The sequence below is a fragment of the Anoplopoma fimbria genome, chromosome 2 (assembly GCF_027596085.1).
Source record: "Anoplopoma fimbria isolate UVic2021 breed Golden Eagle Sablefish chromosome 2, Afim_UVic_2022, whole genome shotgun sequence".
Taxonomy (NCBI): domain Eukaryota; kingdom Metazoa; phylum Chordata; class Actinopteri; order Perciformes; family Anoplopomatidae; genus Anoplopoma; species Anoplopoma fimbria.
The window spans coordinates 27,821,525-27,847,877 of NC_072450.1; the positions used below are offsets into that span (position 1 = coordinate 27,821,525).

The 26,353-nt window shown below is 43.2% G+C and overlaps 48 non-coding genes across 48 annotated transcripts; all 48 read right to left on the reverse strand.

Moving 5' to 3' along the window:
* Positions 1 to 241: 241 nt before the first annotated feature.
* On the reverse strand, positions 242 to 382 carry LOC129110259 (U4 spliceosomal RNA). The gene has a single exon (XR_008532161.1). It is a non-coding gene; the product is annotated as a U4 spliceosomal RNA (small nuclear RNA).
* A 405-nt stretch (positions 383 to 787) lies between these two features.
* LOC129110264 (U4 spliceosomal RNA) lies at positions 788 to 928 on the reverse strand. Its single transcript, XR_008532163.1, has one exon. It is a non-coding gene; the product is annotated as a U4 spliceosomal RNA (small nuclear RNA).
* Positions 929 to 1,334: 406 nt separating this feature from the next.
* On the reverse strand, positions 1,335 to 1,475 carry LOC129110272 (U4 spliceosomal RNA). The gene has a single exon (XR_008532164.1). It is a non-coding gene; the product is annotated as a U4 spliceosomal RNA (small nuclear RNA).
* A 407-nt stretch (positions 1,476 to 1,882) lies between these two features.
* LOC129110276 (U4 spliceosomal RNA) lies at positions 1,883 to 2,023 on the reverse strand. The gene has a single exon (XR_008532165.1). It is a non-coding gene; the product is annotated as a U4 spliceosomal RNA (small nuclear RNA).
* Positions 2,024 to 2,429: 406 nt separating this feature from the next.
* On the reverse strand, positions 2,430 to 2,570 carry LOC129110282 (U4 spliceosomal RNA). Its single transcript, XR_008532167.1, has one exon. It is a non-coding gene; the product is annotated as a U4 spliceosomal RNA (small nuclear RNA).
* A 407-nt stretch (positions 2,571 to 2,977) lies between these two features.
* Positions 2,978 to 3,118, reverse strand: LOC129109236 (U4 spliceosomal RNA). The gene has a single exon (XR_008531973.1). It is a non-coding gene; the product is annotated as a U4 spliceosomal RNA (small nuclear RNA).
* A 407-nt stretch (positions 3,119 to 3,525) lies between these two features.
* Positions 3,526 to 3,666, reverse strand: LOC129109244 (U4 spliceosomal RNA). The gene has a single exon (XR_008531974.1). It is a non-coding gene; the product is annotated as a U4 spliceosomal RNA (small nuclear RNA).
* Positions 3,667 to 4,073: 407 nt separating this feature from the next.
* LOC129109248 (U4 spliceosomal RNA) lies at positions 4,074 to 4,214 on the reverse strand. The gene has a single exon (XR_008531975.1). It is a non-coding gene; the product is annotated as a U4 spliceosomal RNA (small nuclear RNA).
* A 407-nt stretch (positions 4,215 to 4,621) lies between these two features.
* LOC129109254 (U4 spliceosomal RNA) lies at positions 4,622 to 4,762 on the reverse strand. Its single transcript, XR_008531976.1, has one exon. It is a non-coding gene; the product is annotated as a U4 spliceosomal RNA (small nuclear RNA).
* Positions 4,763 to 5,169: 407 nt separating this feature from the next.
* On the reverse strand, positions 5,170 to 5,311 carry LOC129109686 (U4 spliceosomal RNA). Its single transcript, XR_008532053.1, has one exon. It is a non-coding gene; the product is annotated as a U4 spliceosomal RNA (small nuclear RNA).
* A 407-nt stretch (positions 5,312 to 5,718) lies between these two features.
* Positions 5,719 to 5,859, reverse strand: LOC129109257 (U4 spliceosomal RNA). The gene has a single exon (XR_008531977.1). It is a non-coding gene; the product is annotated as a U4 spliceosomal RNA (small nuclear RNA).
* A 407-nt stretch (positions 5,860 to 6,266) lies between these two features.
* On the reverse strand, positions 6,267 to 6,407 carry LOC129109269 (U4 spliceosomal RNA). Its single transcript, XR_008531979.1, has one exon. It is a non-coding gene; the product is annotated as a U4 spliceosomal RNA (small nuclear RNA).
* Positions 6,408 to 6,814: 407 nt separating this feature from the next.
* On the reverse strand, positions 6,815 to 6,955 carry LOC129109275 (U4 spliceosomal RNA). Its single transcript, XR_008531980.1, has one exon. It is a non-coding gene; the product is annotated as a U4 spliceosomal RNA (small nuclear RNA).
* Positions 6,956 to 7,362: 407 nt separating this feature from the next.
* LOC129109281 (U4 spliceosomal RNA) lies at positions 7,363 to 7,503 on the reverse strand. The gene has a single exon (XR_008531981.1). It is a non-coding gene; the product is annotated as a U4 spliceosomal RNA (small nuclear RNA).
* A 407-nt stretch (positions 7,504 to 7,910) lies between these two features.
* Positions 7,911 to 8,051, reverse strand: LOC129109288 (U4 spliceosomal RNA). Its single transcript, XR_008531982.1, has one exon. It is a non-coding gene; the product is annotated as a U4 spliceosomal RNA (small nuclear RNA).
* A 406-nt stretch (positions 8,052 to 8,457) lies between these two features.
* LOC129109295 (U4 spliceosomal RNA) lies at positions 8,458 to 8,598 on the reverse strand. The gene has a single exon (XR_008531985.1). It is a non-coding gene; the product is annotated as a U4 spliceosomal RNA (small nuclear RNA).
* Positions 8,599 to 9,005: 407 nt separating this feature from the next.
* On the reverse strand, positions 9,006 to 9,146 carry LOC129109303 (U4 spliceosomal RNA). The gene has a single exon (XR_008531986.1). It is a non-coding gene; the product is annotated as a U4 spliceosomal RNA (small nuclear RNA).
* A 407-nt stretch (positions 9,147 to 9,553) lies between these two features.
* On the reverse strand, positions 9,554 to 9,694 carry LOC129109311 (U4 spliceosomal RNA). The gene has a single exon (XR_008531987.1). It is a non-coding gene; the product is annotated as a U4 spliceosomal RNA (small nuclear RNA).
* Positions 9,695 to 10,101: 407 nt separating this feature from the next.
* On the reverse strand, positions 10,102 to 10,242 carry LOC129109318 (U4 spliceosomal RNA). Its single transcript, XR_008531988.1, has one exon. It is a non-coding gene; the product is annotated as a U4 spliceosomal RNA (small nuclear RNA).
* Positions 10,243 to 10,651: 409 nt separating this feature from the next.
* Positions 10,652 to 10,792, reverse strand: LOC129109324 (U4 spliceosomal RNA). Its single transcript, XR_008531989.1, has one exon. It is a non-coding gene; the product is annotated as a U4 spliceosomal RNA (small nuclear RNA).
* Positions 10,793 to 11,199: 407 nt separating this feature from the next.
* Positions 11,200 to 11,340, reverse strand: LOC129109328 (U4 spliceosomal RNA). The gene has a single exon (XR_008531990.1). It is a non-coding gene; the product is annotated as a U4 spliceosomal RNA (small nuclear RNA).
* Positions 11,341 to 11,745: 405 nt separating this feature from the next.
* Positions 11,746 to 11,886, reverse strand: LOC129109341 (U4 spliceosomal RNA). The gene has a single exon (XR_008531992.1). It is a non-coding gene; the product is annotated as a U4 spliceosomal RNA (small nuclear RNA).
* A 407-nt stretch (positions 11,887 to 12,293) lies between these two features.
* On the reverse strand, positions 12,294 to 12,434 carry LOC129109347 (U4 spliceosomal RNA). The gene has a single exon (XR_008531993.1). It is a non-coding gene; the product is annotated as a U4 spliceosomal RNA (small nuclear RNA).
* A 407-nt stretch (positions 12,435 to 12,841) lies between these two features.
* Positions 12,842 to 12,982, reverse strand: LOC129109353 (U4 spliceosomal RNA). The gene has a single exon (XR_008531995.1). It is a non-coding gene; the product is annotated as a U4 spliceosomal RNA (small nuclear RNA).
* A 407-nt stretch (positions 12,983 to 13,389) lies between these two features.
* On the reverse strand, positions 13,390 to 13,530 carry LOC129109361 (U4 spliceosomal RNA). The gene has a single exon (XR_008531996.1). It is a non-coding gene; the product is annotated as a U4 spliceosomal RNA (small nuclear RNA).
* Positions 13,531 to 13,937: 407 nt separating this feature from the next.
* LOC129109366 (U4 spliceosomal RNA) lies at positions 13,938 to 14,078 on the reverse strand. The gene has a single exon (XR_008531997.1). It is a non-coding gene; the product is annotated as a U4 spliceosomal RNA (small nuclear RNA).
* A 407-nt stretch (positions 14,079 to 14,485) lies between these two features.
* LOC129109372 (U4 spliceosomal RNA) lies at positions 14,486 to 14,626 on the reverse strand. The gene has a single exon (XR_008531998.1). It is a non-coding gene; the product is annotated as a U4 spliceosomal RNA (small nuclear RNA).
* Positions 14,627 to 15,032: 406 nt separating this feature from the next.
* LOC129109376 (U4 spliceosomal RNA) lies at positions 15,033 to 15,173 on the reverse strand. The gene has a single exon (XR_008531999.1). It is a non-coding gene; the product is annotated as a U4 spliceosomal RNA (small nuclear RNA).
* Positions 15,174 to 15,580: 407 nt separating this feature from the next.
* LOC129109377 (U4 spliceosomal RNA) lies at positions 15,581 to 15,721 on the reverse strand. Its single transcript, XR_008532000.1, has one exon. It is a non-coding gene; the product is annotated as a U4 spliceosomal RNA (small nuclear RNA).
* A 407-nt stretch (positions 15,722 to 16,128) lies between these two features.
* LOC129109382 (U4 spliceosomal RNA) lies at positions 16,129 to 16,269 on the reverse strand. The gene has a single exon (XR_008532001.1). It is a non-coding gene; the product is annotated as a U4 spliceosomal RNA (small nuclear RNA).
* A 405-nt stretch (positions 16,270 to 16,674) lies between these two features.
* Positions 16,675 to 16,815, reverse strand: LOC129109386 (U4 spliceosomal RNA). The gene has a single exon (XR_008532002.1). It is a non-coding gene; the product is annotated as a U4 spliceosomal RNA (small nuclear RNA).
* Positions 16,816 to 17,222: 407 nt separating this feature from the next.
* Positions 17,223 to 17,363, reverse strand: LOC129109398 (U4 spliceosomal RNA). The gene has a single exon (XR_008532004.1). It is a non-coding gene; the product is annotated as a U4 spliceosomal RNA (small nuclear RNA).
* A 407-nt stretch (positions 17,364 to 17,770) lies between these two features.
* LOC129109403 (U4 spliceosomal RNA) lies at positions 17,771 to 17,911 on the reverse strand. The gene has a single exon (XR_008532005.1). It is a non-coding gene; the product is annotated as a U4 spliceosomal RNA (small nuclear RNA).
* A 407-nt stretch (positions 17,912 to 18,318) lies between these two features.
* LOC129109410 (U4 spliceosomal RNA) lies at positions 18,319 to 18,459 on the reverse strand. Its single transcript, XR_008532006.1, has one exon. It is a non-coding gene; the product is annotated as a U4 spliceosomal RNA (small nuclear RNA).
* A 407-nt stretch (positions 18,460 to 18,866) lies between these two features.
* On the reverse strand, positions 18,867 to 19,007 carry LOC129109417 (U4 spliceosomal RNA). Its single transcript, XR_008532007.1, has one exon. It is a non-coding gene; the product is annotated as a U4 spliceosomal RNA (small nuclear RNA).
* A 407-nt stretch (positions 19,008 to 19,414) lies between these two features.
* Positions 19,415 to 19,555, reverse strand: LOC129109421 (U4 spliceosomal RNA). Its single transcript, XR_008532008.1, has one exon. It is a non-coding gene; the product is annotated as a U4 spliceosomal RNA (small nuclear RNA).
* Positions 19,556 to 19,962: 407 nt separating this feature from the next.
* Positions 19,963 to 20,103, reverse strand: LOC129109427 (U4 spliceosomal RNA). Its single transcript, XR_008532009.1, has one exon. It is a non-coding gene; the product is annotated as a U4 spliceosomal RNA (small nuclear RNA).
* Positions 20,104 to 20,508: 405 nt separating this feature from the next.
* LOC129109678 (U4 spliceosomal RNA) lies at positions 20,509 to 20,648 on the reverse strand. The gene has a single exon (XR_008532052.1). It is a non-coding gene; the product is annotated as a U4 spliceosomal RNA (small nuclear RNA).
* Positions 20,649 to 21,055: 407 nt separating this feature from the next.
* Positions 21,056 to 21,196, reverse strand: LOC129109434 (U4 spliceosomal RNA). The gene has a single exon (XR_008532010.1). It is a non-coding gene; the product is annotated as a U4 spliceosomal RNA (small nuclear RNA).
* A 407-nt stretch (positions 21,197 to 21,603) lies between these two features.
* On the reverse strand, positions 21,604 to 21,744 carry LOC129109442 (U4 spliceosomal RNA). The gene has a single exon (XR_008532011.1). It is a non-coding gene; the product is annotated as a U4 spliceosomal RNA (small nuclear RNA).
* A 407-nt stretch (positions 21,745 to 22,151) lies between these two features.
* LOC129109449 (U4 spliceosomal RNA) lies at positions 22,152 to 22,292 on the reverse strand. Its single transcript, XR_008532012.1, has one exon. It is a non-coding gene; the product is annotated as a U4 spliceosomal RNA (small nuclear RNA).
* A 407-nt stretch (positions 22,293 to 22,699) lies between these two features.
* Positions 22,700 to 22,840, reverse strand: LOC129109456 (U4 spliceosomal RNA). The gene has a single exon (XR_008532014.1). It is a non-coding gene; the product is annotated as a U4 spliceosomal RNA (small nuclear RNA).
* Positions 22,841 to 23,247: 407 nt separating this feature from the next.
* On the reverse strand, positions 23,248 to 23,388 carry LOC129109469 (U4 spliceosomal RNA). Its single transcript, XR_008532017.1, has one exon. It is a non-coding gene; the product is annotated as a U4 spliceosomal RNA (small nuclear RNA).
* A 407-nt stretch (positions 23,389 to 23,795) lies between these two features.
* Positions 23,796 to 23,936, reverse strand: LOC129109475 (U4 spliceosomal RNA). Its single transcript, XR_008532018.1, has one exon. It is a non-coding gene; the product is annotated as a U4 spliceosomal RNA (small nuclear RNA).
* Positions 23,937 to 24,343: 407 nt separating this feature from the next.
* On the reverse strand, positions 24,344 to 24,484 carry LOC129109482 (U4 spliceosomal RNA). Its single transcript, XR_008532019.1, has one exon. It is a non-coding gene; the product is annotated as a U4 spliceosomal RNA (small nuclear RNA).
* Positions 24,485 to 24,891: 407 nt separating this feature from the next.
* LOC129109488 (U4 spliceosomal RNA) lies at positions 24,892 to 25,032 on the reverse strand. The gene has a single exon (XR_008532020.1). It is a non-coding gene; the product is annotated as a U4 spliceosomal RNA (small nuclear RNA).
* A 407-nt stretch (positions 25,033 to 25,439) lies between these two features.
* Positions 25,440 to 25,580, reverse strand: LOC129109493 (U4 spliceosomal RNA). The gene has a single exon (XR_008532021.1). It is a non-coding gene; the product is annotated as a U4 spliceosomal RNA (small nuclear RNA).
* A 407-nt stretch (positions 25,581 to 25,987) lies between these two features.
* On the reverse strand, positions 25,988 to 26,128 carry LOC129109500 (U4 spliceosomal RNA). Its single transcript, XR_008532022.1, has one exon. It is a non-coding gene; the product is annotated as a U4 spliceosomal RNA (small nuclear RNA).
* Positions 26,129 to 26,353: the final 225 nt, after the last annotated feature.

Consider the following 26,353-nt stretch of genomic DNA (forward strand, 5'->3'; position numbering starts at 1 on the left):
GGGAAGTAACAGGCCCTAAAGATAACCTACTTTGCGAGACTACTGTGGGAACCAAGAATAACTATGGACAGGCACGTTCGAACATGAATTCCAGGTTCTCAAAAATGTGGTTATTTGCGCCGAGACAACTTATAGACCACTCACGAAAGCTCAGCTTTTCAGTGGATTTTCGATAGCCGATCGAGAACCGTAATCATTGAACTGATGTATTCAGGTTTTTATATTAACATAAAATGTAAAGTCTCCTTAGAGACGAACAAAAATTGCCACAGCTGACTATATTTCAAGTCATCTCGGCGGGGTATTGGGTTAAGTTTTCAACCAGCAACAATCACGTCTCAGTAGAACTTCATAGACTATGAAATTGCCTCTGCGAGAGGATGCCCAGGGAACCAAAAAGATTAGACAGTACCTGGTAAAACACTCACAAAGCTAATGGTGCATTTCTTCAACCGTACAGGGTTCTGCAGACGTGTTGATGGTGCATGTGATTGGCTTGTTGACTACCAACCACGCCCTCTCCATGTAATGGCAGTCATGGCTGGATGGGGAAGTAACAGGCCCTAAAGATAACCTACTTTGCGAGACTACTGTGGGAACCAAGAATAACTATGGACAGGCACGTTCGAACATGAATTCCAGGTTCTCAAAAATGTGGTTATTTGCGCCGAGACAACTTATAGACCACTCACAAGCTCAGCTTTTCAGTGGATTTTCGATAGCCGATCGAGAACCGTAATCATTGAACTGACGTATTCAGGTTTTTATATTAACATAAAATGTAAAGTCTCCTTAGAGACGAACAAAAATTGCCACAGCTGACTATATTTCAAGTCATCTCGGCGGGGTATTGGGTTAAGTTTTCAACCAGCAACAATCACGTCTCAGTAGAACTTCATAGACTATGAAATTGCCTCTGCGAGAGGATGCCCAGGGAACCAAAAAGATTAGACAGTACCTGGTAAAACACTCACAAAGCTAATGGTGCATTTCTTCAACCGTACAGGGTTCTGCAGACGTGTTGATGGTGCATGTGATTGGCTTGTTGACTACAAACCACGCCCTCTCCATGTAATGGCAGTCATGGCTGGATGGGGAAGTAACAGGCCCTAAAGATAACCTACTTTGCGAGACTACTGTGGGAACAAGAATAACTATGGACAGGCACGTTCGAACATGAATTCCAGGTTCTCAAAAATGTGGTTATTTGCGCCGAGACAACTTATAGACCACTCACGAAAGCTCAGCTTTTCAGTGGATTTTCGATATCTGATCGAGAACCGTAATCATTGAACTGATGTATTCAGGTTTTTATATTAACATAAAATGTAAAGTCTCCTTAGAGACGAACAAAAATTGCCACAGCTGACTATATTTCAAGTCATCTCGGCGGGGTATTGGGTTAAGTTTTCAACCAGCAACAATCACGTCTCAGTAGAACTTCATAGACTATGAAATTGCCTCTGCGAGAGGATGCCCAGGGAACCAAAAAGATTAGACAGTACCTGGTAAAACACTCACAAAGCTAATGGTGCATTTCTTCAACCGTACAGGGTTCTACAGACGTGTTGATGGTGCATGTGATTGGCTTGTTGACTACCAACCACGCCCTCTCCATGTAATGGCAGTCATGGCTGGATGGGGAAGTAACAGGCCCTAAAGATAACCTACTTTGCGAGACTACTGTGGGAACCAAGAATAACTATGGACAGGCACGTTCGAACATGAATTCCAGGTTCTCAAAAATGTGGTTATTTGCGCCGAGACAACTTATAGACCACTCACGAAAGCTCAGCTTTTCAGTGGATTTTCGATAGCCGATCGAGAACCGTAATCATTGAACTGACGTATTCAGGTTTTTATATTAACATAAAATGTAAAGTCTCCTTAGAGACGAACAAAAATTGCCACAGCTGACTATATTTCAAGTCATCTCGGCGGGGTATTGGGTTAAGTTTTCAACCAGCAACAATCACGTCTCAGTAGAACTTCATAGACTATGAAATTGCCTCTGCGAGAGGATGCCCAGGGAACCAAAAAGATTAGACAGTACCTGGTAAAACACTCACAAAGCTAATGGTGCATTTCTTCAACCGTACAGGGTTCTGCAGACGTGTTGATGGTGCATGTGATTGGCTTGTTGACTACAAACCACGCCCTCTCCATGTAATGGCAGTCATGGCTGGATGGGAAGTAACAGGCCCTAAAGATAACCTACTTTGCGAGACTACTGTGGGAACCAAGAATAACTATGGACAGGCACGTTCGAACATGAATTCCAGGTTCTCAAAAATGTGGTTATTTGCGCCGAGACAACTTATAGACCACTCACGAAAGCTCAGCTTTTCAGTGGATTTTCGATAGCCGATCGAGAACCGTAATCATTGAACTGACGTATTCAGGTTTTTATATTAACATAAAATGTAAAGTCTCCTTAGAGACGAACAAAAATTGCCACAGCTGACTATATTTCAAGTCATCTCGGCGGGGTATTGGGTTAAGTTTTCAACCAGCAACAATCACGTCTCAGTAGAACTTCATAGACTATGAAATTGCCTCTGCGAGAGGATGCCCAGGGAACCAAAAAGATTAGACAGTACCTGGTAAAACACTCACAAAGCTAATGGTGCATTTCTTCAACCGTACAGGGTTCTACAGACGTGTTGATGGTGCATGTGATTGGCTTGTTGACTACCAACCACGCCCTCTCCATGTAATGGCAGTCATGGCTGGATGGGGAAGTAACAGGCCCTAAAGATAACCTACTTTGCGAGACTACTGTGGGAACCAAGAATAACTATGGACAGGCACGTTCGAACATGAATTCCAGGTTCTCAAAAATGTGGTTATTTGCGCCGAGACAACTTATAGACCACTCACGAAAGCTCAGCTTTTCAGTGGATTTTCGATAGCCGATCGAGAACCGTAATCATTGAACTGACGTATTCAGGTTTTTATATTAACATAAAATGTAAAGTCTCCTTAGAGACGAACAAAAATTGCCACAGCTGACTATATTTCAAGTCATCTCGGCGGGGTATTGGGTTAAGTTTTCAACCAGCAACAATCACGTCTCAGTAGAACTTCATAGACTATGAAATTGCCTCTGCGAGAGGATGCCCAGGGAACCAAAAAGATTAGACAGTACCTGGTAAAACACTCACAAAGCTAATGGTGCATTTCTTCAACCGTACAGGGTTCTGCAGACGTGTTGATGGTGCATGTGATTGGCTTGTTGACTACAAACCACGCCCTCTCCATGTAATGGCAGTCATGGCTGGATGGGGAAGTAACAGGCCCTAAAGATAACCTACTTTGCGAGACTACTGTGGGAACCAAGAATAACTATGGACAGGCACGTTCGAACATGAATTCCAGGTTCTCAAAAATGTGGTTATTTGCGCCGAGACAACTTATAGACCACTCACGAAAGCTCAGCTTTTCAGTGGATTTTCGATAGCCGATCGAGAACCGTAATCATTGAACTGACGTATTCAGGTTTTTATATTAACATAAAATGTAAAGTCTCCTTAGAGACGAACAAAAATTGCCACAGCTGACTATATTTCAAGTCATCTCGGCGGGGTATTGGGTTAAGTTTTCAACCAGCAACAATCACGTCTCAGTAGAACTTCATAGACTATGAAATTGCCTCTGCGAGAGGATGCCCAGGGAACCAAAAAGATTAGACAGTACCTGGTAAAACACTCACAAAGCTAATGGTGCATTTCTTCAACCGTACAGGGTTCTGCAGACGTGTTGATGGTGCATGTGATTGGCTTGTTGACTACCAACCACGCCCTCTCCATGTAATGGCAGTCATGGCTGGATGGGGAAGTAACAGGCCCTAAAGATAACCTACTTTGCGAGACTACTGTGGGAACCAAGAATAACTATGGACAGGCACGTTCGAACATGAATTCCAGGTTCTCAAAAATGTGGTTATTTGCGCCGAGACAACTTATAGACCACTCACGAAAGCTCAGCTTTTCAGTGGATTTTCGATAGCCGATCGAGAACCGTAATCATTGAACTGACGTATTCAGGTTTTTATATTAACATAAAATGTAAAGTCTCCTTAGAGACGAACAAAAATTGCCACAGCTGACTATATTTCAAGTCATCTCGGCGGGGTATTGGGTTAAGTTTTCAACCAGCAACAATCACGTCTCAGTAGAACTTCATAGACTATGAAATTGCCTCTGCGAGAGGATGCCCAGGGAACCAAAAAGATTAGACAGTACCTGGTAAAACACTCACAAAGCTAATGGTGCATTTCTTCAACCGTACAGGGTTCTGCAGACGTGTTGATGGTGCATGTGATTGGCTTGTTGACTACAAACCACGCCCTCTCCATGTAATGGCAGTCATGGCTGGATGGGGAAGTAACAGGCCCTAAAGATAACCTACTTTGCGAGACTACTGTGGGAACCAAGAATAACTATGGACAGGCACGTTCGAACATGAATTCCAGGTTCTCAAAAATGTGGTTATTTGCGCCGAGACAACTTATAGACCACTCACGAAAGCTCAGCTTTTCAGTGGATTTTCGATATCCGATCGAGAACCGTAATCATTGAACTGATGTATTCAGGTTTTTATATTAACATAAAATGTAAAGTCTCCTTAGAGACGAACAAAAATTGCCACAGCTGACTATATTTCAAGTCATCTCGGCGGGGTATTGGGTTAAGTTTTCAACCAGCAACAATCACGTCTCAGTAGAACTTCATAGACTATGAAATTGCCTCTGCGAGAGGATGCCCAGGGAACCAAAAAGATTAGACAGTACCTAGTAAAACACTCACAAAGCTAATGGTGCATTTCTTCAACCGTACAGGGTTCTACAGACGTGTTGATGGTGCATGTGATTGGCTTGTTGACTACCAACCACGCCCTCTCCATGTAATGGCAGTCATGGCTGGATGGGGAAGTAACAGGCCCTAAAGATAACCTACTTTGCGAGACTACTGTGGGAACCAAGAATAACTATGGACAGGCACGTTCGAACATGAATTCCAGGTTCTCAAAAATGTGGTTATTTGCGCCGAGACAACTTATAGACCACTCACGAAAGCTCAGCTTTTCAGTGGATTTTCGATAGCCGATCGAGAACCGTAATCATTGAACTGACGTATTCAGGTTTTTATATTAACATAAAATGTAAAGTCTCCTTAGAGACGAACAACAAATTGCCACAGCTGTCTATATTTCAAGTCATCTCGGCGGGGTATTGGGTTAAGTTTTCAACCAGCAACAATCACGTCTCAGTAGAACTTCATAGACTATGAAATTGCCTCTGCGAGAGGATGCCCAGGGAACCAAAAAGATTAGACAGTACCTGGTAAAACACTCACAAAGCTAATGGTGCATTTCTTCAACCGTACAGGGTTCTGCAGACGTGTTGATGGTGCATGTGATTGGCTTGTTGACTACAAACCACGCCCTCTCCATGTAATGGCAGTCATGGCTGGATGGGGAAGTAACAGGCCCTAAAGATAACCTACTTTGCGAGACTACTGTGGGAACCAAGAATAACTATGGACAGGCACGTTCGAACATGAATTCCAGGTTCTCAAAAATGTGGTTATTTGCGCCGAGACAACTTATAGACCACTCACGAAAGCTCAACTTTTCAGTGGATTTTCGATAGCCGATCGAGAACCGTAATCATTGAACTGATGTATTCAGGTTTTTATATTAACATAAAATGTAAAGTCTCCTTAGAGACGAACAAAAATTGCCACAGCTGACTATATTTCAAGTCATCTCGGCGGGGTATTGGGTTAAGTTTTCAACCAGCAACAATCACGTCTCAGTAGAACTTCATAGACTATGAAATTGCCTCTGCGAGAGGATGCCCAGGGAACCAAAAAGATTAGACAGTACCTGGTAAAACACTCACAAAGCTAATGGTGCATTTCTTCAACCGTACAGGGTTCTACAGACGTGTTGATGGTGCATGTGATTGGCTTGTTGACTACCAACCACGCCCTCTCCATGTAATGGCAGTCATGGCTGGATGGGGAAGTAACAGGCCCTAAAGATAACCTACTTTGCGAGACTACTGTGGGAACCAAGAATAACTATGGACAGGCACGTTCGAACATGAATTCCAGGTTCTCAAAAATGTGGTTATTTGCGCCGAGACAACTTATAGACCACTCACGAAAGCTCAGCTTTTCAGTGGATTTTCGATAGCCGATCGAGAACCGTAATCATTGAACTGACGTATTCAGGTTTTTATATTAACATAAAATGTAAAGTCTCCTTAGAGACGAACAAAAATTGCCACAGCTGACTATATTTCAAGTCATCTCGGCGGGGTATTGGGTTAAGTTTTCAACCAGCAACAATCACGTCTCAGTAGAACTTCATAGACTATGAAATTGCCTCTGCGAGAGGATGCCCAGGGAACCAAAAAGATTAGACAGTACCTGGTAAAACACTCACAAAGCTAATGGTGCATTTCTTCAACCGTACAGGGTTCTGCAGACGTGTTGATGGTGCATGTGATTGGCTTGTTGACTACAAACCACGCCCTCTCCATGTAATGGCAGTCATGGCTGGATGGGGAAGTAACAGGCCCTAAAGATAACCTACTTTGCGAGACTACTGTGGGAACCAAGAATAACTATGGACAGGCACGTTCGAACATGAATTCCAGGTTCTCAAAAATGTGGTTATTTGCGCCGAGACAACTTATAGACCACTCACGAAAGCTCAGCTTTTCAGTGGATTTTCGATAGCCGATCGAGAACCGTAATCATTGAACTGACGTATTCAGGTTTTTATATTAACATAAAATGTAAAGTCTCCTTAGAGACGAACAAAAATTGCCACAGCTGACTATATTTCAAGTCATCTCGGCGGGGTATTGGGTTAAGTTTTCAACCAGCAACAATCACGTCTCAGTAGAACTTCATAGACTATGAAATTGCCTCTGCGAGAGGATGCCCAGGGAACCAAAAAGATTAGACAGTACCTGGTAAAACACTCACAAAGCTAATGGTGCATTTCTTCAACCGTACAGGGTTCTACAGACGTGTTGATGGTGCATGTGATTGGCTTGTTGACTACCAACCACGCCCTCTCCATGTAATGGCAGTCATGGCTGGATGGGGAAGTAACAGGCCCTAAAGATAACCTACTTTGCGAGACTACTGTGGGAACCAAGAATAACTATGGACAGGCACGTTCGAACATGAATTCCAGGTTCTCAAAAATGTGGTTATTTGCGCCGAGACAACTTATAGACCACTCACGAAAGCTCAGCTTTTCAGTGGATTTTCGATAGCCGATCGAGAACCGTAATCATTGAACTGACGTATTCAGGTTTTTATATTAACATAAAATGTAAAGTCTCCTTAGAGACGAACAAAAATTGCCACAGCTGACTATATTTCAAGTCATCTCGGCGGGGTATTGGGTTAAGTTTTCAACCAGCAACAATCACGTCTCAGTAGAACTTCATAGACTATGAAATTGCCTCTGCGAGAGGATGCCCAGGGAACCAAAAAGATTAGACAGTACCTGGTAAAACACTCACAAAGCTAATGGTGCATTTCTTCAACCGTACAGGGTTCTGCAGACGTGTTGATGGTGCATGTGATTGGCTTGTTGACTACCAACCACGCCCTCTCCATGTAATGGCAGTCATGGCTGGATGGGGAAGTAACAGGCCCTAAAGATAACCTACTTTGCGAGACTACTGTGGGAACCAAGAATAACTATGGACAGGCACGTTCGAACATGAATTCCAGGTTCTCAAAAATGTGGTTATTTGCGCCGAGACAACTTATAGACCACTCACGAAAGCTCAGCTTTTCAGTGGATTTTCGATAGCCGATCGAGAACCGTAATCATTGAACTGACGTATTCAGGTTTTTATATTAACATAAAATGTAAAGTCTCCTTAGAGACGAACAAAAATTGCCACAGCTGACTATATTTCAAGTCATCTCGGCGGGGTATTGGGTTAAGTTTTCAACCAGCAACAATCACGTCTCAGTAGAACTTCATAGACTATGAAATTGCCTCTGCGAGAGGATGCCCAGGAACCAAAAAGATTAGACAGTACCTGGTAAAACACTCACAAAGCTAATGGTGCATTTCTTCAACCGTACAGGGTTCTGCAGACGTGTTGATGGTGCATGTGATTGGCTTGTTGACTACAAACCACGCCCTCTCCATGTAATGGCAGTCATGGCTGGATGGGGAAGTAACAGGCCCTAAAGATAACCTACTTTGCGAGACTACTGTGGGAACCAAGAATAACTATGGACAGGCACGTTCGAACATGAATTCCAGGTTCTCAAAAATGTGGTTATTTGCGCCGAGACAACTTATAGACCACTCACGAAAGCTCAGCTTTTCAGTGGATTTTCGATAGCCGATCGGGAACCGTAATCATTGAACTGACGTATTCAGGTTTTTATATTAACATAAAATGTAAAGTCTCCTTAGAGACGAACAAAAATTGCCACAGCTGACTATATTTCAAGTCATCTCGGCGGGGTATTGGGTTAAGTTTTCAACCAGCAACAATCACGTCTCAGTAGAACTTCATAGACTATGAAATTGCCTCTGCGAGAGGATGCCCAGGGAACCAAAAAGATTAGACAGTACCTGGTAAAACACTCACAAAGCTAATGGTGCATTTCTTCAACCGTACAGGGTTCTACAGACGTGTTGATGGTGCATGTGATTGGCTTGTTGACTACCAACCACGCCCTCTCCATGTAATGGCAGTCATGGCTGGATGGGGAAGTAACAGGCCCTAAAGATAACCTACTTTGCGAGACTACTGTGGGAACCAAGAATAACTATGGACAGGCACGTTCGAACATGAATTCCAGGTTCTCAAAAATGTGGTTATTTGCGCCGAGACAACTTATAGACCACTCACGAAAGCTCAGCTTTTCAGTGGATTTTCGATAGCCGATCGAGAACCGTAATCATTGAACTGACGTATTCAGGTTTTTATATTAACATAAAATGTAAAGTCTCCTTAGAGACGAACAAAAATTGCCACAGCTGACTATATTTCAAGTCATCTCGGCGGGGTATTGGGTTAAGTTTTCAACCAGCAACAATCACGTCTCAGTAGAACTTCATAGACTATGAAATTGCCTCTGCGAGAGGATGCCCAGGGAACCAAAAAGATTAGACAGTACCTGGTAAAACACTCACAAAGCTAATGGTGCATTTCTTCAACCGTACAGGGTTCTGCAGACGTGTTGATGGTGCATGTGATTGGCTTGTTGACTACAAACCACGCCCTCTCCATGTAATGGCAGTCATGGCTGGATGGGGAAGTAACAGGCCCTAAAGATAACCTACTTTGCGAGACTACTGTGGGAACCAAGAATAACTATGGACAGGCACGTTCGAACATGAATTCCAGGTTCTCAAAAATGTGGTTATTTGCGCCGAGACAACTTATAGACCACTCACGAAAGCTCAGCTTTTCAGTGGATTTTCGATAGCCGATCGAGAACCGTAATCATTGAACTGATGTATTCAGGTTTTTATATTAACATAAAATGTAAAGTCTCCTTAGAGACGAACAAAAATTGCCACAGCTGACTATATTTCAAGTCATCTCGGCGGGGTATTGGGTTAAGTTTTCAACCAGCAACAATCACGTCTCAGTAGAACTTCATAGACTATGAAATTGCCTCTGCGAGAGGATGCCCAGGGAACCAAAAAGATTAGACAGTACCTGGTAAAACACTCACAAAGCTAATGGTGCATTTCTTCAACCGTACAGGGTTCTACAGACGTGTTGATGGTGCATGTGATTGGCTTGTTGACTACCAACCACGCCCTCTCCATGTAATGGCAGTCATGGCTGGATGGGGAAGTAACAGGCCCTAAAGATAACCTACTTTGCGAGACTACTGTGGGAACCAAGAATAACTATGGACAGGCACGTTCGAACATGAATTCCAGGTTCTCAAAAATGTGGTTATTTGCGCCGAGACAACTTATAGACCACTCACGAAAGCTCAGCTTTTCAGTGGATTTTCGATAGCCGATCGAGAACCGTAATCATTGAACTGACGTATTCAGGTTTTTATATTAACATAAAATGTAAAGTCTCCTTAGAGACGAACAAAAATTGCCACAGCTGACTATATTTCAAGTCATCTCGGCGGGGTATTGGGTTAAGTTTTCAACCAGCAACAATCACGTCTCAGTAGAACTTCATAGACTATGAAATTGCCTCTGCGAGAGGATGCCCAGGGAACCAAAAAGATTAGACAGTACCTGGTAAAACACTCACAAAGCTAATGGTGCATTTCTTCAACCGTACAGGGTTCTGCAGACGTGTTGATGGTGCATGTGATTGGCTTGTTGACTACCAACCACGCCCTCTCCATGTAATGGCAGTCATGGCTGGATGGGGAAGTAACAGGCCCTAAAGATAACCTACTTTGCGAGACTACTGTGGGAACCAAGAATAACTATGGACAGGCACGTTCGAACATGAATTCCAGGTTCTCAAAAATGTGGTTATTTGCGCCGAGACAACTTATAGACCACTCACGAAAGCTCAGCTTTTCAGTGGATTTTCGATAGCCGATCGAGAACCGTAATCATTGAACTGACGTATTCAGGTTTTTATATTAACATATAAAATGTAAAGTCTCCTTAGAGACGAACAAAAATTGCCACAGCTGACTATATTTCAAGTCATCTCGGCGGGGTATTGGGTTAAGTTTTCAACCAGCAACAATCACGTCTCAGTAGAACTTCATAGACTATGAAATTGCCTCTGCGAGAGGATGCCCAGGGAACCAAAAAGATTAGACAGTACCTGGTAAAACACTCACAAAGCTAATGGTGCATTTCTTCAACCGTACAGGGTTCTACAGACGTGTTGATGGTGCATGTGATTGGCTTGTTGACTACCAACCACGCCCTCTCCATGTAATGGCAGTCATGGCTGGATGGGGAAGTAACAGGCCCTAAAGATAACCTACTTTGCGAGACTACTGTGGGAACCAAGAATAACTATGGACAGGCACGTTCGAACATGAATTCCAGGTTCTCAAAAATGTGGTTATTTGCGCCGAGACAACTTATAGACCACTCACGAAAGCTCAGCTTTTCAGTGGATTTTCGATAGCCGATCGAGAACCGTAATCATTGAACTGACGTATTCAGGTTTTTATATTAACATAAAATGTAAAGTCTCCTTAGAGACGAACAAAAATTGCCACAGCTGACTATATTTCAAGTCATCTCGGCGGGGTATTGGGTTAAGTTTTCAACCAGCAACAATCACGTCTCAGTAGAACTTCATAGACTATGAAATTGCCTCTGCGAGAGGATGCCCAGGGAACCAAAAAGATTAGACAGTACCTGGTAAAACACTCACAAAGCTAATGGTGCATTTCTTCAACCGTACAGGGTTCTGCAGACGTGTTGATGGTGCATGTGATTGGCTTGTTGACTACCAACCACGCCCTCTCCATGTAATGGCAGTCATGGCTGGATGGGGAAGTAACAGGCCCTAAAGATAACCTACTTTGCGAGACTACTGTGGGAACCAAGAATAACTATGGACAGGCACGTTCGAACATGAATTCCAGGTTCTCAAAAATGTGGTTATTTGCGCCGAGACAACTTATAGCACTCACGAAAGCTCAGCTTTTCAGTGGATTTTCGATAGCCGATCGAGAACCGTAATCATTGAACTGACGTATTCAGGTTTTTATATTAACATAAAATGTAAAGTCTCCTTAGAGACGAACAAAAATTGCCACAGCTGACTATATTTCAAGTCATCTCGGCGGGGTATTGGGTTAAGTTTTCAACCAGCAACAATCACGTCTCAGTAGAACTTCATAGACTATGAAATTGCCTCTGCGAGAGGATGCCCAGGGAACCAAAAAGATTAGACAGTACCTGGTAAAACACTCACAAAGCTAATGGTGCATTTCTTCAACCGTACAGGGTTCTGCAGACGTGTTGATGGTGCATGTGATTGGCTTGTTGACTACAAACCACGCCCTCTCCATGTAATGGCAGTCATGGCTGGATGGGGAAGTAACAGGCCCTAAAGATAACCTACTTTGCGAGACTACTGTGGGAACCAAGAATAACTATGGACAGGCACGTTCGAACATGAATTCCAGGTTCTCAAAAATGTGGTTATTTGCGCCGAGACAACTTATAGACCACTCACGAAAGCTCAGCTTTTCAGTGGATTTTCGATAGCCGATCGAGAACCGTAATCATTGAACTGACGTATTCAGGTTTTTATATTAACATAAAATGTAAAGTCTCCTTAGAGACGAACAAAAATTGCCACAGCTGACTATATTTCAAGTCATCTCGGCGGGGTATTGGGTTAAGTTTTCAACCAGCAACAATCACGTCTCAGTAGAACTTCATAGACTATGAAATTGCCTCTGCGAGAGGATGCCCAGGGAACCAAAAAGATTAGACAGTACCTGGTAAAACACTCACAAAGCTAATGGTGCATTTCTTCAACCGTACAGGGTTCTACAGACGTGTTGATGGTGCATGTGATTGGCTTGTTGACTACCAACCACGCCCTCTCCATGTAATGGCAGTCATGGCTGGATGGGGAAGTAACAGGCCCTAAAGATAACCTACTTTGCGAGACTACTGTGGGAACCAAGAATAACTATGGACAGGCACGTTCGAACATGAATTCCAGGTTCTCAAAAATGTGGTTATTTGCGCCGAGACAACTTATAGACCACTCACGAAAGCTCAGCTTTTCAGTGGATTTTCGATAGCCGATCGAGAACCGTAATCATTGAACTGACGTATTCAGGTTTTTATATTAACATAAAATGTAAAGTCTCCTTAGAGACGAACAAAAATTGCCACAGCTGACTATATTTCAAGTCATCTCGGCGGGGTATTGGGTTAAGTTTTCAACCAGCAACAATCACGTCTCAGTAGAACTTCATAGACTATGAAATTGCCTCTGCGAGAGGATGCCCAGGGAACCAAAAAGATTAGACAGTACCTGGTAAAACACTCACAAAGCTAATGGTGCATTTCTTCAACCGTACAGGGTTCTACAGACGTGTTGATGGTGCATGTGATTGGCTTGTTGACTACCAACCACGCCCTCTCCATGTAATGGCAGTCATGGCTGGATGGGGAAGTAACAGGCCCTAAAGATAACCTACTTTGCGAGACTACTGTGGGAACCAAGAATAACTATGGACAGGCACGTTCGAACATGAATTCCAGGTTCTCAAAAATGTGGTTATTTGCGCCGAGACAACTTATAGACCACTCACGAAAGCTCAGCTTTTCAGTGGATTTTCGATAGCCGATCGAGAACCGTAATCATTGAACTGACGTATTCAGGTTTTTATATTAACATAAAATGTAAAGTCTCCTTAGAGACGAACAAAAATTGCCACAGCTGACTATATTTCAAGTCATCTCGGCGGGGTATTGGGTTAAGTTTTCAACCAGCAACAATCACGTCTCAGTAGAACTTCATAGACTATGAAATTGCCTCTGCGAGAGGATGCCCAGGGAACCAAAAAGATTAGACAGTACCTGGTAAAACACTCACAAAGCTAATGGTGCATTTCTTCAACCGTACAGGGTTCTACAGACGTGTTGATGGTGCATGTGATTGGCTTGTTGACTACCAACCACGCCCTCTCCATGTAATGGCAGTCATGGCTGGATGGGGAAGTAACAGGCCCTAAAGATAACCTACTTTGCGAGACTACTGTGGGAACCAAGAATAACTATGGACAGGCACGTTCGAACATGAATTCCAGGTTCTCAAAAATGTGGTTATTTGCGCCGAGACAACTTATAGACCACTCACGAAAGCTCAGCTTTTCAGTGGATTTTCGATAGCCGATCGAGAACCGTAATCATTGAACTGACGTATTCAGGTTTTTATATTAACATAAAATGTAAAGTCTCCTTAGAGACGAACAAAAATTGCCACAGCTGACTATATTTCAAGTCATCTCGGCGGGGTATTGGGTTAAGTTTTCAACCAGCAACAATCACGTCTCAGTAGAACTTCATAGACTATGAAATTGCCTCTGCGAGAGGATGCCCAGGGAACCAAAAAGATTAGACAGTACCTGGTAAAACACTCACAAAGCTAATGGTGCATTTCTTCAACCGTACAGGGTTCTACAGACGTGTTGATGGTGCATGTGATTGGCTTGTTGACTACCAACCACGCCCTCTCCATGTAATGGCAGTCATGGCTGGATGGGGAAGTAACAGGCCCTAAAGATAACCTACTTTGCGAGACTACTGTGGGAACCAAGAATAACTATGGACAGGCACGTTCGAACATGAATTCCAGGTTCTCAAAAATGTGGTTATTTGCGCCGAGACAACTTATAGACCACTCACGAAAGCTCAGCTTTTCAGTGGATTTTCGATAGCCGATCGAGAACCGTAATCATTGAACTGACGTATTCAGGTTTTTATATTAACATAAAATGTAAAGTCTCCTTAGAGACGAACAAAAATTGCCACAGCTGACTATATTTCAAGTCATCTCGGCGGGGTATTGGGTTAAGTTTTCAACCAGCAACAATCACGTCTCAGTAGAACTTCATAGACTATGAAATTGCCTCTGCGAGAGGATGCCCAGGGAACCAAAAGATTAGACAGTACCTGGTAAAACACTCACAAAGCTAATGGTGCATTTCTTCAACCGTACAGGGTTCTACAGACGTGTTGATGGTGCATGTGATTGGCTTGTTGACTACCAACCACGCCCTCTCCATGTAATGGCAGTCATGGCTGGATGGGGAAGTAACAGGCCCTAAAGATAACCTACTTTGCGAGACTACTGTGGGAACCAAGAATAACTATGGACAGGCACGTTCGAACATGAATTCCAGGTTCTCAAAAATGTGGTTATTTGCGCCGAGACAACTTATAGACCACTCACGAAAGCTCAGCTTTTCAGTGGATTTTCGATAGCCGATCGAGAACCGTAATCATTGAACTGACGTATTCAGGTTTTTATATTAACATAAAATGTAAAGTCTCCTTAGAGACGAACAAAAATTGCCACAGCTGACTATATTTCAAGTCATCTCGGCGGGGTATTGGGTTAAGTTTTCAACCAGCAACAATCACGTCTCAGTAGAACTTCATAGACTATGAAATTGCCTCTGCGAGAGGATGCCCAGGGAACCAAAAAGATTAGACAGTACCTGGTAAAACACTCACAAAGCTAATGGTGCATTTCTTCAACCGTACAGGGTTCTGCAGACGTGTTGATGGTGCATGTGATTGGCTTGTTGACTACAAACCACGCCCTCTCCATGTAATGGCAGTCATGGCTGGATGGGGAAGTAACAGGCCCTAAAGATAACCTACTTTGCGAGACTACTGTGGGAACCAAGAATAACTATGGACAGGCACGTTCGAACATGAATTCCAGGTTCTCAAAAATGTGGTTATTTGCGCCGAGACAACTTATAGACCACTCACGAAAGCTCAGCTTTTCAGTGGATTTTCGATATCCGATCGAGAACCGTAATCATTGAACTGATGTATTCAGGTTTTTATATTAACATAAAATGTAAAGTCTCCTTAGAGACGAACAAAAATTGCCACAGCTGACTATATTTCAAGTCATCTCGGCGGGGTATTGGGTTAAGTTTTCAACCAGCAACAATCACGTCTCAGTAGAACTTCATAGACTATGAAATTGCCTCTGCGAGAGGATGCCCAGGGAACCAAAAAGATTAGACAGTACCTGGTAAAACACTCACAAAGCTAATGGTGCATTTCTTCAACCGTACAGGGTTCTACAGACGTGTTGATGGTGCATGTGATTGGCTTGTTGACTACCAACCACGCCCTCTCCATGTAATGGCAGTCATGGCTGGATGGGGAAGTAACAGGCCCTAAAGATAACCTACTTTGCGAGACTACTGTGGGAACCAAGAATAACTATGGACAGGCACGTTCGAACATGAATTCCAGGTTCTCAAAAATGTGGTTATTTGCGCCGAGACAACTTATAGACCACTCACGAAAGCTCAGCTTTTCAGTGGATTTTCGATAGCCGATCGAGAACCGTAATCATTGAACTGACGTATTCAGGTTTTTATATTAACATAAAATGTAAAGTCTCCTTAGAGACGAACAAAAATTGCCACAGCTGACTATATTTCAAGTCATCTCGGCGGGGTATTGGGTTAAGTTTTCAACCAGCAACAATCACGTCTCAGTAGAACTTCATAGACTATGAAATTGCCTCTGCGAGAGGATGCCCAGGGAACCAAAAAGATTAGACAGTACCTGGTAAAACACTCACAAAGCTAATGGTGCATTTCTTCAACCGTACAGGGTTCTGCAGACGTGTTGATGGTGCATGTGATTGGCTTGTTGACTACCAACCACGCCCTCTCCATGTAATGGCAGTCATGGCTGGATGGGGAAGTAACAGGCCCTAAAGATAACCTACTTTGCGAGACTACTGTGGGAACCAAGAATAACTATGGACAGGCACGTTCGAACATGAATTCCAGGTTCTCAAAAATGTGGTTATTTGCGCCGAGACAACTTATAGACCACTCACGAAAGCTCAGCTTTTCAGTGGATTTTCGATAGCCGATCGAGAACCGTAATCATTGAACTGATATTCAGGTTTTTATATTAACATAAAATGTAAAGTCTCCTTAGAGACGAACAAAAATTGCCACAGCTGACTATATTTCAAGTCATCTCGGCGGGGTATTGGGTTAAGTTTTCAACCAGCAACAATCACGTCTCAGTAGAACTTCATAGACTATGAAATTGCCTCTGCGAGAGGATGCCCAGGGAACCAAAAAGATTAGACAGTACCTGGTAAAACACTCACAAAGCTAATGGTGCATTTCTTCAACCGTACAGGGTTCTGCAGACGTGTTGATGGTGCATGTGATTGGCTTGTTGACTACAAACCACGCCCTCTCCATGTAATGGCAGTCATGGCTGGATGGGGAAGTAACAGGCCCTAAAGATAACCTACTTTGCGAGACTACTGTGGGAACCAAGAATAACTATGGACAGGCACGTTCGAACATGAATTCCAGGTTCTCAAAAATGTGGTTATTTGCGCCGAGACAACTTATAGACCACTCACGAAAGCTCAGCTTTTCAGTGGATTTTCGATAGCCGATCGAGAACCGTAATCATTGAACTGATGTATTCAGGTTTTTATATTAACATAAAATGTAAAGTCTCCTTAGAGACGAACAAAAATTGCCACAGCTGACTATATTTCAAGTCATCTCGGCGGGGTATTGGGTTAAGTTTTCAACCAGCAACAATCACGTCTCAGTAGAACTTCATAGACTATGAAATTGCCTCTGCGAGAGGATGCCCAGGGAACCAAAAAGATTAGACAGTACCTGGTAAAACACTCACAAAGCTAATGGTGCATTTCTTCAACCGTACAGGGTTCTACAGACGTGTTGATGGTGCATGTGATTGGCTTGTTGACTACCAACCACGCCCTCTCCATGTAATGGCAGTCATGGCTGGATGGGGAAGTAACAGGCCCTAAAGATAACCTACTTTGCGAGACTACTGTGGGAACCAAGAATAACTATGGACAGGCACGTTCGAACATGAATTCCAGGTTCTCAAAAATGTGGTTATTTGCGCCGAGACAACTTATAGACCACTCACGAAAGCTCAGCTTTTCAGTGGATTTTCGATAGCCGATCGAGAACCGTAATCATTGAACTGACGTATTCAGGTTTTTATATTAACATAAAATGTAAAGTCTCCTTAGAGACGAACAAAAATTGCCACAGCTGACTATATTTCAAGTCATCTCGGCGGGGTATTGGGTTAAGTTTTCAACCAGCAACAATCACGTCTCAGTAGAACTTCATAGACTATGAAATTGCCTCTGCGAGAGGATGCCCAGGGAACCAAAAAGATTAGACAGTACCTGGTAAAACACTCACAAAGCTAATGGTGCATTTCTTCAACCGTACAGGGTTCTGCAGACGTGTTGATGGTGCATGTGATTGGCTTGTTGACTACAAACCACGCCCTCTCCATGTAATGGCAGTCATGGCTGGATGGGGAAGTAACAGGCCCTAAAGATAACCTACTTTGCGAGACTACTGTGGGAACCAAGAATAACTATGGACAGGCACGTTCGAACATGAATTCCAGGTTCTCAAAAATGTGGTTATTTGCGCCGAGACAACTTATAGACCACTCACGAAAGCTCAGCTTTTCAGTGGATTTTCGATAGCCGATCGAGAACCGTAATCATTGAACTGACGTATTCAGGTTTTTATATTAACATAAAATGTAAAGTCTCCTTAGAGACGAACAAAAATTGCCACAGCTGACTATATTTCAAGTCATCTCGGCGGGGTATTGGGTTAAGTTTTCAACCAGCAACAATCACGTCTCAGTAGAACTTCATAGACTATGAAATTGCCTCTGCGAGAGGATGCCCAGGGAACCAAAAAGATTAGACAGTACCTGGTAAAACACTCACAAAGCTAATGGTGCATTTCTTCAACCGTACAGGGTTCTACAGACGTGTTGATGGTGCATGTGATTGGCTTGTTGACTACCAACCACGCCCTCTCCATGTAATGGCAGTCATGGCTGGATGGGGAAGTAACAGGCCCTAAAGATAACCTACTTTGCGAGACTACTGTGGGAACCAAGAATAACTATGGACAGGCACGTTCGAACATGAATTCCAGGTTCTCAAAAATGTGGTTATTTGCGCCGAGACAACTTATAGACCACTCACGAAAGCTCAGCTTTTCAGTGGATTTTCGATAGCCGATCGAGAACCGTAATCATTGAACTGACGTATTCAGGTTTTTATATTAACATAAAATGTAAAGTCTCCTTAGAGACGAACAAAAATTGCCACAGCTGACTATATTTCAAGTCATCTCGGCGGGGTATTGGGTTAAGTTTTCAACCAGCAACAATCACGTCTCAGTAGAACTTCATAGACTATGAAATTGCCTCTGCGAGAGGATGCCCAGGGAACCAAAAAGATTAGACAGTACCTGGTAAAACACTCACAAAGCTAATGGTGCATTTCTTCAACCGTACAGGGTTCTACAGACGTGTTGATGGTGCATGTGATTGGCTTGTTGACTACCAACCACGCCCTCTCCATGTAATGGCAGTCATGGCTGGATGGGGAAGTAACAGGCCCTAAAGATAACCTACTTTGCGAGACTACTGTGGGAACCAAGAATAACTATGGACAGGCACGTTCGAACATGAATTCCAGGTTCTCAAAAATGTGGTTATTTGCGCCGAGACAACTTATAGACCACTCACGAAAGCTCAGCTTTTCAGTGGATTTTCGATAGCCGATCGAGAACCGTAATCATTGAACTGACGTATTCAGGTTTTTATATTAACATAAAATGTAAAGTCTCCTTAGAGACGAACAAAAATTGCCACAGCTGACTATATTTCAAGTCATCTCGGCGGGGTATTGGGTTAAGTTTTCAACCAGCAACAATCACGTCTCAGTAGAACTTCATAGACTATGAAATTGCCTCTGCGAGAGGATGCCCAGGGAACCAAAAAGATTAGACAGTACCTGGTAAAACACTCACAAAGCTAATGGTGCATTTCTTCAACCGTACAGGGTTCTGCAGACGTGTTGATGGTGCATGTGATTGGCTTGTTGACTACCAACCACGCCCTCTCCATGTAATGGCAGTCATGGCTGGATGGGGAAGTAACAGGCCCTAAAGATAACCTACTTTGCGAGACTACTGTGGGAACCAAGAATAACTATGGACAGGCACGTTCGAACATGAATTCCAGGTTCTCAAAAATGTGGTTATTTGCGCCGAGACAACTTATAGACCACTCACGAAAGCTCAGCTTTTCAGTGGATTTTCGATAGCCGATCGAGAACCGTAATCATTGAACTGACGTATTCAGGTTTTTATATTAACATAAAATGTAAAGTCTCCTTAGAGACGAACAAAAATTGCCACAGCTGACTATATTTCAAGTCATCTCGGCGGGGTATTGGGTTAAGTTTTCAACCAGCAACAATCACGTCTCAGTAGAACTTCATAGACTATGAAATTGCCTCTGCGAGAGGATGCCCAGGGAACCAAAAAGATTAGACAGTACCTGAAAACACTCACAAAGCTAATGGTGCATTTCTTCAACCGTACAGGGTTCTGCAGACGTGTTGATGGTGCATGTGATTGGCTTGTTGACTACAAACCACGCCCTCTCCATGTAATGGCAGTCATGGCTGGATGGGGAAGTAACAGGCCCTAAAGATAACCTACTTTGCGAGACTACTGTGGGAACCAAGAATAACTATGGACAGGCACGTTCGAACATGAATTCCAGGTTCTCAAAAATGTGGTTATTTGCGCCGAGACAACTTATAGACCACTCACGAAAGCTCAGCTTTTCAGTGGATTTTCGATAGCCGATCGAGAACCGTAATCATTGAACTGATGTATTCAGGTTTTTATATTAACATAAAATGTAAAGTCTCCTTAGAGACGAACAAAAATTGCCACAGCTGACTATATTTCAAGTCATCTCGGCGGGGTATTGGGTTAAGTTTTCAACCAGCAACAATCACGTCTCAGTAGAACTTCATAGACTATGAAATTGCTCTGCGAGAGGATGCCCAGGGAACCAAAAAGATTAGACAGTACCTGGTAAAACACTCACAAAGCTAATGGTGCATTTCTTCAACCGTACAGGGTTCTACAGACGTGTTGATGGTGCATGTGATTGGCTTGTTGACTACCAACCACGCCCTCTCCATGTAATGGCAGTCATGGCTGGATGGGGAAGTAACAGGCCCTAAAGATAACCTACTTTGCGAGACTACTGTGGGAACCAAGAATAACTATGGACAGGCACGTTCGAACATGAATTCCAGGTTCTCAAAAATGTGGTTATTTGCGCCGAGACAACTTATAGACCACTCACGAAAGCTCAGCTTTTCAGTGGATTTTCGATAGCCGATCGAGAACCGTAATCATTGAACTGACGTATTCAGGTTTTTATATTAACATAAAATGTAAAGTCTCCTTAGAGACGAACAAAAATTGCCACAGCTGACTATATTTCAAGTCATCTCGGCGGGGTATTGGGTTAAGTTTTCAACCAGCAACAATCACGTCTCAGTAGAACTTCATAGACTATGAAATTGCCTCTGCGAGAGGATGCCCAGGGAACCAAAAAGATTAGACAGTACCTGGTAAAACACTCACAAAGCTAATGGTGCATTTCTTCAACCGTACAGGGTTCTGCAGACGTGTTGATGGTGCATGTGATTGGCTTGTTGACTACAAACCACGCCCTCTCCATGTAATGGCAGTCATGGCTGGATGGGGAAGTAACAGGCCCTAAAAATAACCTACTTTGCGAGACCACTGTGGGAACAAAGAATAACTATGGACAGGCACGTTCGAACATGAATTCCAGGTTCTCAAAAATGTGGTTATTTGCGCCGAGACAACTTATAGACCACTCACGAAAGCTCAGCTTTTCAGTGGATTTTAGATATCTGATCGAGAACCGTAATCATTGAACTGATGTATTCAGGTTTTTATATTAACATAAAATGTAAAGTCTCCTTAGAGACGAACAAAAATTGCCACAGCTGACTATATTTCAAGTCATCTCGGCGGGGTATTGGGTTAAGTTTTCAACCAGCAACAATCACGTCTCAGTAGAACTTCATAGACTATGAAATTGCCTCTGCGAGAGGATGCCCAGGGAACCAAAAAGATTAGACAGTACCTGGTAAAACACTCACAAAGCTAATGGTGCATTTCTTCAACCGTACAGGGTTCTACAGACGTGTTGATGGTGCATGTGATTGGCTTGTTGACTACCAACCACGCCCTCTCCATGTAATGGCAGTCATGGCTGGATGGGGAAGTAACAGGCCCTAAAGATAACCTACTTTGCGAGACTACTGTGGGAACCAAGAATAACTATGGACAGGCACGTTCGAACATGAATTCCAGGTTCTCAAAAATGTGGTTATTTGCGCCGAGACAACTTATAGACCACTCACGAAAGCTCAGCTTTTCAGTGGATTTTCGATAGCCGATCGAGAACCGTAATCATTGAACTGACGTATTCAGGTTTTTATATTAACATAAAATGTAAAGTCTCCTTAGAGACGAACAAAAATTGCCACAGCTGACTATATTTCAAGTCATCTCGGCGGGGTATTGGGTTAAGTTTTCAACCAGCAACAATCACGTCTCAGTAGAACTTCATAGACTATGAAATTGCCTCTGCGAGAGGATGCCCAGGGAACCAAAAAGATTAGACAGTACCTGGTAAAACACTCACAAAGCTAATGGTGCATTTCTTCAACCGTACAGGGTTCTGCAGACGTGTTGATGGTGCATGTGATTGGCTTGTTGACTACAAACCACGCCCTCTCCATGTAATGGCAGTCATGGCTGGATGGGGAAGTAACAGGCCCTAAAGATAACCTACTTTGCGAGACTACTGTGGGAACCAAGAATAACTATGGACAGGCACGTTCGAACATGAATTCCAGGTTCTCAAAAATGTGGTTATTTGCGCCGAGACAACTTATAGACCACTCACGAAAGCTCAGCTTTTCAGTGGATTTTCGATAGCCGATCGAGAACCGTAATCATTGAACTGACGTATTCAGGTTTTTATATTAACATAAAATGTAAAGTCTCCTTAGAGACGAACAAAAATTGCCACAGCTGACTATATTTCAAGTCATCTCGGCGGGGTATTGGGTTAAGTTTTCAACCAGCAACAATCACGTCTCAGTAGAACTTCATAGACTATGAAATTGCCTCTGCGAGAGGATGCCCAGGGAACCAAAAAGATTAGACAGTACCTGGTAAAACACTCACAAAGCTAATGGTGCATTTCTTCAACCGTACAGGGTTCTGCAGACGTGTTGATGGTGCATGTGATTGGCTTGTTGACTACAAACCACGCCCTCTCCATGTAATGGCAGTCATGGCTGGATGGGGAAGTAACAGGCCCTAAAGATAACCTACTTTGCGAGACTACTGTGGGAACCAAGAATAACTATGGACAGGCACGTTCGAACATGAATTCCAGGTTCTCAAAAATGTGGTTATTTGCGCCGAGACAACTTATAGACCACTCACGAAAGCTCAGCTTTTCAGTGGATTTTCGATAGCCGATCGAGAACCGTAATCATTGAACTGACGTATTCAGGTTTTTATATTAACATAAAATGTAAAGTCTCCTTAGAGACGAACAAAAATTGCCACAGCTGACTATATTTCAAGTCATCTCGGCGGGGTATTGGGTTAAGTTTTCAACCAGCAACAATCACGTCTCAGTAGAACTTCATAGACTATGAAATTGCCTCTGCGAGAGGATGCCCAGGGAACCAAAAAGATTAGACAGTACCTGGTAAAACACTCACAAAGCTAATGGTGCATTTCTTCAACCGTACAGGGTTCTACAGACGTGTTGATGGTGCATGTGATTGGCTTGTTGACTACCAACCACGCCCTCTCCATGTAATGGCAGTCATGGCTGGATGGGGAAGTAACAGGCCCTAAAGATAACCTACTTTGCGAGACTACTGTGGGAACCAAGAATAACTATGGACAGGCACGTTCGAACATGAATTCCAGGTTCTCAAAAATGTGGTTATTTGCGCCGAGACAACTTATAGACCACTCACGAAAGCTCAGCTTTTCAGTGGATTTTCGATAGCCGATCGAGAACCGTAATCATTGAACTGACGTATTCAGGTTTTTATATTAACATAAAATGTAAAGTCTCCTTAGAGACGAACAAAAATTGCCACAGCTGACTATATTTCAAGTCATCTCGGCGGGGTATTGGGTTAAGTTTTCAACCAGCAACAATCACGTCTCAGTAGAACTTCATAGACTATGAAATTGCCTCTGCGAGAGGATGCCCAGGGAACCAAAAAGATTAGACAGTACCTGGTAAAACACTCACAAAGCTAATGGTGCATTTCTTCAACCGTACAGGGTTCTACAGACGTGTTGATGGTGCATGTGATTGGCTTGTTGACTACCAACCACGCCCTCTCCATGTAATGGCAGTCATGGCTGGATGGGGAAGTAACAGGCCCTAAAGATAACCTACTTTGCGAGACTACTGTGGGAACCAAGAATAACTATGGACAGGCACGTTCGAACATGAATTCCAGGTTCTCAAAAATGTGGTTATTTGCGCCGAGACAACTTATAGACCACTCACGAAAGCTCAGCTTTTCAGTGGATTTTCGATAGCCGATCGAGAACCGTAATCATTGAACTGACGTATTCAGGTTTTTATATTAACATAAAATGTAAAGTCTCCTTAGAGACGAACAAAAATTGCCACAGCTGACTATATTTCAAGTCATCTCGGCGGGGTATTGGGTTAAGTTTTCAACCAGCAACAATCACGTCTCAGTAGAACTTCATAGACTATGAAATTGCCTCTGCGAGAGGATGCCCAGGGAACCAAAAAGATTAGACAGTACCTGGTAAAACACTCACAAAGCTAATGGTGCATTTCTTCAACCGTACAGGGTTCTGCAGACGTGTTGATGGTGCATGTGATTGGCTTGTTGACTACAAACCACGCCCTCTCCATGTAATGGCAGTCATGGCTGGATGGGGAAGTAACAGGCCCTAAAGATAACCTACTTTGCGAGACTACTGTGGGAACCAAGAATAACTATGGACAGGCACGTTCGAACATGAATTCCAGGTTCTCAAAAATGTGGTTATTTGCGCCGAGACAACTTATAGACCACTCACGAAAGCTCAGCTTTTCAGTGGATTTTCGATAGCCGATCGAGAACCGTAATCATTGAACTGACGTATTCAGGTTTTTATATTAACATAAAATGTAAAGTCTCCTTAGAGACGAACAAAAATTGCCACAGCTGACTATATTTCAAGTCATCTCGGCGGGGTATTGGGTTAAGTTTTCAACCAGCAACAATCACGTCTCAGTAGAACTTCATAGACTATGAAATTGCCTCTGCGAGAGGATGCCCAGGGAACCAAAAAGATTAGACAGTACCTGGTAAAACACTCACAAAGCTAATGGTGCATTTCTTCAACCGTACAGGGTTCTACAGACGTGTTGATGGTGCATGTGATTGGCTTGTTGACTACCAACCACGCCCTCTCCATGTAATGGCAGTCATGGCTGGATGGGGAAGTAACAGGCCCTAAAGATAACCTACTTTGCGAGACTACTGTGGGAACCAAGAATAACTATGGACAGGCACGTTCGAACATGAATTCCAGGTTCTCAAAAATGTGGTTATTTGCGCCGAGACAACTTATAGACCACTCACGAAAGCTCAGCTTTTCAGTGGATTTTCGATAGCCGATCGAGAACCGTAATCATTGAACTGACGTATTCAGGTTTTTATATTAACATAAAATGTAAAGTCTCCTTAGAGACGAACAAAAATTGCCACAGCTGACTATATTTCAAGTCATCTCGGCGGGGTATTGGGTTAAGTTTTCAACCAGCAACAATCACGTCTCAGTAGAACTTCATAGACTATGAAATTGCCTCTGCGAGAGGATGCCCAGGGAACCAAAAAGATTAGACAGTACCTGGTAAAACACTCACAAAGCTAATGGTGCATTTCTTCAACCGTACAGGGTTCTGCAGACGTGTTGATGGTGCATGTGATTGGCTTGTTGACTACAAACCACGCCCTCTCCATGTAATGGCAGTCATGGCTGGATGGGGAAGTAACAGGCCCTAAAGATAACCTACTTTGCGAGACTACTGTGGGAACCAAGAATAACTATGGACAGGCACGTTCGAACATGAATTCCAGGTTCTCAAAAATGTGGTTATTTGCGCCGAGACAACTTATAGACCACTCACGAAAGCTCAGCTTTTCAGTGGATTTTCGATAGCCGATCGAGAACCGTAATCATTGAACTGATGTATTCAGGTTTTTATATTAACATAAAATGTAAAGTCTCCTTAGAGACGAACAAAAATTGCCACAGCTGACTATATTTCAAGTCATCTCGGCGGGGTATTGGGTTAAGTTTTCAACCAGCAACAATCACGTCTCAGTAGAACTTCATAGACTATGAAATTGCCTCTGCGAGAGGATGCCCAGGAACCAAAAAGATTAGACAGTACCTGGTAAAACACTCACAAAGCTAATGGTGCATTTCTTCAACCGTACAGGGTTCTGCAGACGTGTTGATGGTGCATGTGATTGGCTTGTTGACTACCAACCACGCCCTCTCCATGTAATGGCAGTCATGGCTGGATGGGGAAGTAACAGGCCCTAAAGATAACCTACTTTGCGAGACTACTGTGGGAACCAAGAATA